The sequence below is a fragment of the Brachionichthys hirsutus genome, chromosome 12 (genome assembly GCF_040956055.1).
Source record: "Brachionichthys hirsutus isolate HB-005 chromosome 12, CSIRO-AGI_Bhir_v1, whole genome shotgun sequence".
NCBI lineage: Eukaryota > Metazoa > Chordata > Actinopteri > Lophiiformes > Brachionichthyidae > Brachionichthys > Brachionichthys hirsutus.
In genome coordinates, this window is record NC_090908.1 from 1,246,960 (window position 1) to 1,252,990 (window position 6,031).

Consider the following 6,031-nt stretch of genomic DNA (forward strand, 5'->3'; position numbering starts at 1 on the left):
GGGAAAACATCAAAGACAACTCTACAGGATACTGACATTTTGTGTCCTTCTGAATTGGATTACAGATAAAGCACCAGGCAAAAATCAATGGCACCGAACTATACTTGAATATGTGTCTTTGGGTTATTTAACTAGCAAGCTGCACAATAGAGACGAAGTATTTCACAGAATTTGGGACCCCTTCATGACATACATTGGTCTGGACATTTCCACCATCTTTCTTAGAGGCATGATTTGAATTCAAGACAGTCCCATACGGACGCGTGTTTCCCAATGGTCATTCTAAGGAGCCGGAATGTTCTGTTCTGTTCTGTTTTTTGTTGTTGTCCTTTTTGCTTTTTTTCCCTTCTTTATTTATTTTATTTTCTATACTAAGAAAATGTCAATAAACATAATTTTGGAAAAAAATAATAATAGTTTTTTCAGCAAAAAATAAAAAAAAATAAAAAAGGGGGAGTCAGAAAATTCTTATTCTTATTCTTCTGATGCATCTCAGAGGGCTCCAAAGCATGGATTAGATGACATGGTTAGAGTCTGAAGGTTCTGTCCTCGACCTTTGATCGACCTCTGTCTTGAGTCACACGGTTGGTGTGACGTGTCTTTAACAATGAAACTGCACTCCGTGTTTTTATCAACAGACTCATCAGCAAACATAACCATTAGATGAAAAGACAACAGATAAAAATACTTTTAATCAGCATCTTCATCTCGTCTCCCTCAGTCCCTGCCTCTCAGTCTTGGGTTCACATATAGAGTAAACCACGGCTAAACACTACTGGACACGCTGTGTGTGTGTTAAAACAGCCAATTAGTGATAATGCGGTATATTTCATTTCATGGCTTTGTTTGAGGAGAAACGGGTGAGTGTGTCAGCTGAGTACATTTTAATACAACATAATGCAGGCCCGAAACTAAAAATGGTGAACACCGCAGTCAAAATTGGGTTAGAGTTAGGGTTACATCCATGTACTTTGTGGCCGAATGAACATCAACTACTGCAAAATGTCATTTCAGATTAATTAGTTGATCAAAGTGAGGCCCATAAGGTTAGAATTATTAAATACAAACCACTACTACAGTGGTTTAATTAAAAAAGACTTTAGTATTAGTATTTTATACCTCAGTGTTAATTATTTTTCATACTCTGGCCATCATAGGTGAAACAAATAAGTAAATTTAGGGAATTAGGTGAGTCAGTTTCTCGTTTTTGGTTATTTACCATTAAATGTACGTCACGGGTTGATAGAGCATTTGGATAGTCAGAAGGAAGAATCTACAGCCATGATAAAATAATTTATTATTCTTGAAATGAAAATAAAATAAAAACAACAAACAGGTCTGTCTTGGCACGAAACACATGTATGTCATTTAAATCAACAAAACTCAATATTTATCAGTGGCAAAGAAATCAAAACTGCATTTTTGCACTGTGCAGAGCCTGTTTAATTTCATTGCATCACCATGACAATGACAACAAAGTGCTATTCTATTCTATTCTCTATAAAAGCAATAAATATTGAAATAATGTGAATTATTTGTGGTAGTGTGCGCTTGAGTCCGCCTTGGTCCTCAAGTCTTGATGCGTCCTTTGCGGTGAACTCTGACTCTGAGCCACGCCTGGGAGTTTGATCCTGAGCGGTTCAATTCAAAGGATTCTATAAAGCACACGCGCGCGCGCGCACACACACACACACACACACACACACACACACACACACACACACACATGTATCAGTGTGTTTATCTGCGGAGCCTCAAACCTTAGTGACTAAACTTCATTACTTTGTGTCACATCGTATCAATAATCCAACAGAACCGCAAAGCAAAACCATGTTTTAAAATGTAACCAAAGCACAATCACACTTATTTATTAATTATTCTCATTCATTTAGATGTATTTTCACCCCAGAGAGGAAAAGTGCTCAGATATTGTATCATAGAAAGTACTGCATTCTCTGTAAACACCGTTATGCCTCAAAATGTCAACTTATTTGTACCTTTTTCAAACAGTCAGAAATAACAATAACAACAATATTATTAATAATAATAATAATAATAATAATAATAATGGACACTTACTGTCAGTGATAAGGGAACGCACAGCGGTGACGTGTCTCCGCCCCAAGCCGTGGCTCCTGGACACCACGCAGTCCAGGTAAAGGTCCCAGAAGACCCGGGCCAGGTCCCAGAACAGCGCCGTGTGTTTGCCGTCATCGGAGGACCTGAGGGACACCATCAGGTCCCAGAAGGCGGGCACCGTGTCAGCGATCCTCGGGGAGCGCATCTCCAGCAGCGTGGCCGAGGAGGAGTCCCAGCAGCGCGGGTTCCCCCGGGGCGCAGCCAGGGGGTCCACGGGACGCGGCTTCTGGTCCTGATGCGGGGCGGCCCACACGCAGCCCAGCACAAACACCGTGGCCGCGGGTAGATGGAGGAGCACCGCGGCCATCTGCGGAGGAGCCGGTGGGATTAGAACCTCTGAGGAACTTCTGAACTTTAGGCCTGTTCCGAACCCAGTCGGTGTTCTGCCATTCCATGCAGATGAGAGTAATATTCAAATAATGTAGTATAAGTACAAACCAGGTAGGCTACTTTGCATAAAAGAAACGTACTTACCCGTAGGGGGGGGGGGGGGGGGGGTTGCTGGGATGAGTATCTGTCTGGAGTGACGTCAGAGCCGCGCTCTGATTCATGTGTGTGTGTGTGTTGTTGTTGTTGTTGTGTGTGTGTGTGTGTGTGTGTGTGTGTTGTTGTTGTTGTGTGTGTGTGTGTGTGTGCATTTATGTGTTGGAATATTCCATCAGAGCTTTTCTTCTATCTTAACTTTTTAAAAACGATCATGTTCATAAAAGCAGGTAAATTAAAGTTATGAATCAATGAAATTAGATTTTCTTTGTTTTAGCATCGAACTCGTGTTTAATATGCATTTGTTGCAAAATAAAATAAAGTACAAGATCTCTTGGTAACAAAAATAAATGATGGTATTTAAGAACGACTTCTCAAGAATAATGCCTTATCTATAAGGACAATGCTGAAATATTTGTCTTAGAATTAGAAGTAAATTGTTAACTTTTATTTTATTTTATTAATAAAACGTCACGAATTAGTGACTAAAACGGTCTTACTTCCTGTTTTGGTTCCGGGCTCAGTCATGAACACTTAAAGCTGAGTTTCCATGCTTTTACTGAAATGTCACCTGCACACCTGATCTCAAACACAATTACTTTCGCAGCAAGAGGCCGGCACTAAATTGCCTCGATGGGTTTCTGACTCAGCCATTCATTCTTCTGACGATGCAAAGAAGCAGACTTGAAATGCTAAGCGTAAATTATAACTCTTAAATGATTACCATTTATTCTGTGAAACAACATTCAAGTTGGAACAGACTGGAAGTGAGGCTGGATGGTTACAGAATATGATCGTTAACTCTGTAAGAACCGGAACAAACCATAAAACCCCCGGGGCAGTTGCCAGGGGGGGTAGGAAAGATGGTGGAAGAGCCAGAGGAGACCAAGTTCATTCAGTCATTCATTCATTCATTCATCTTCTGAAAGGCTTTGTCCGTTACCGGGTCGCGCTGGAGCCTATGTCAGCATTCAACGGACGAGAGGCGGCGTACACCCTGGACAAGCCGCCAGTTCATCACAGTTCACACTCACACCTGTGGACAATTTAGTGTCACCAGGTTACCTAATTTGCATGTTTTTGGTGGGAGGAAGCTGGAGAACCCGGAGAGAACCCACGCAGACACGGGGAGAACATGCAAACGCCTCACAGAAAGGCCACAAGTCGGATCGGAACCTGACCACTGTTATTTAATAACGGTAAGTCGGTAAGGAACGGTCACACCTGAACACTGTCTGTTGAAGGTGGGTGCATTTAAAATAGCATTTGAGAAGAGAGGCTGAACAAATCAGATCGTGGCAGCTAAAGGTAGACAAAGACAAAGTAATGAACGAATAATCATAATAGATCATTTAAAAGAAACGTTGTCGCTACAAGTATCATCATGGAGTAATAGTAATAGTAATAGTGCAGGAATAATAATAAGCAAAACTCTCCAGTCTCAGCAGAGTCATCAGCCGCCGCCGCCATCACTATTACTGTCTGGCTTCCAGAATGAAGCATCATCACGCTGCTTACGCAAGGATACAGATCATCAGAAATAAGATAACTAATGATAACCATCATCATCGTCATCATCGTCATCATCACAGGGACATCATGTACGCTTTTCCTCTGACACATTATTTTGCTGTTAATACATTTAAGCGTTTTGGAATTTATTCTCAAAGATTTGTTACCATAATTTTGTGTGATTCACAAATGTCTCATTTTGTATATTGTGGATCAAACATAAAAAGCCGATCAATAAGTAATTGTTTATCATCTCCGCGTCAATTCCGTCTGATTTTCAGGGAAGATTTGTCAAATAAAAACACAGAAATCCGCGTGTAAAATTAGTCAGTAGTTTATTCATCAGTCAAAATGTATGATGCAGTGAGAGCCAGACAATGATTAACATGGAGTATTACAACAAGGCCAGTGCTACGGCAGCACCTGGAACACACCAACTATCAGCTGGACGGGAAATAATAGCCCTGCACAAGGAAGGTGCGGTTCTCCCTCACCATGTGCAGGCACCAGAACATTGTGTTTGTGTCTGTGGCTAAAAATATCAGATGAAAAACACATTTAAAGGATTTTATGCTCCACAAATGTAAAAGGACGCTCTCCTTGCTTTTCGTTGGAAATATTATTCTAGTTTTTTTAATTGTATTTTTTCATTATTCACCCATTCATAGCCTGCCGATGCTGAAACTGAGAGAACCTAGACCTGGAAGTGACCTAATCAAAGATCAACAAATTAGCATAAGCTTTATACTAACCAGTAATTCCACGTCAACACTGATCCTTATTATCCATTTTGTGCAATATGTCTTTGCATAGTAAATAAAAGTTGAATGTTTTCCTCGTTGACATGCACCTACCTTTTCGTAGCGTATTTTTCTTGCAAATTTGGGGACTCCCATAAAAAGTTATAAGTCCACAATTGTGATTGCATGCAGCGTTTCTCGTAGAGCTGAGCTTCTACTTAGAGTTTATGCAAAAGAGCAAGAGTTTAAGCCAGTATAGTGGGTGTTGATGAGGACTGTTATGCGAGACCTGGTTGGACAGACCGTGTCCTCAGCAGCAGCAGAGGCACCGCTGGCTGCAGACAGAGGGGAAAGTGCTCTGTGTGCAACAACATCCATACTGTATGTTAAGGTGATGGGTTCTTTGGCTTCTGAGTCACTGTTGAGGATATTTCAGGGGGAAATTTCTGTGAATCTGACATGACATCAGTCTGAATCCCTCCAGAACTGACTCATCCACAACCCTAGCCTGACCTTTGACCTCTGCCCGGACAATCATCGGAGGCTATGCAGTGTGCAAATACAATTTTGGCCAAAAACACAATTGCAGTTGCCAAAAACACCCGCTATACACAATAAGATAAAAGACATCCGTCCTTGTAAAATGTGTCCTTGCTGCCGAACCCGAAGCCTTTATTTATCTACATCTCGCGAGGTGAAATCCGCTGACCTCTCATGCTGCCTCCTCCATCATCCACAGCAACCTAAACGTCTTTATCGGCTTTCCGGCGTTAACCAGACGACCTCAGATTTATCCCTTTGCATGTTTTCTGAAGTATATTCAAAGCTTTCGTAGCCGTGCAGAGCCCTGCAGAAAGGTTCTTCATGCCAGGGGGGGCTAGCAAGCAGCACACTTTGTGCGGATGATCATGCCAGGTGAGGGAGTGGTGTGGGTTCCGCCTGAACGCCTGTGCACTGGCACTAAAGGATGGAAGAGGAGCCGTGCCACGCTCGGGAGCAGGGCGGTCGGATGGATTCGTTAGAAGCGTGAGCTGGATTTGAAAAGGCTGCATTTCTATTGTTAACTATGATGGAGTTTCTTCAAATGTTCGCTGTGGGTTTTTTTCTTCTTCAAGTAAATCTAATGCCAAAGATTAGAAGCAATAAGTGCAGTCCAG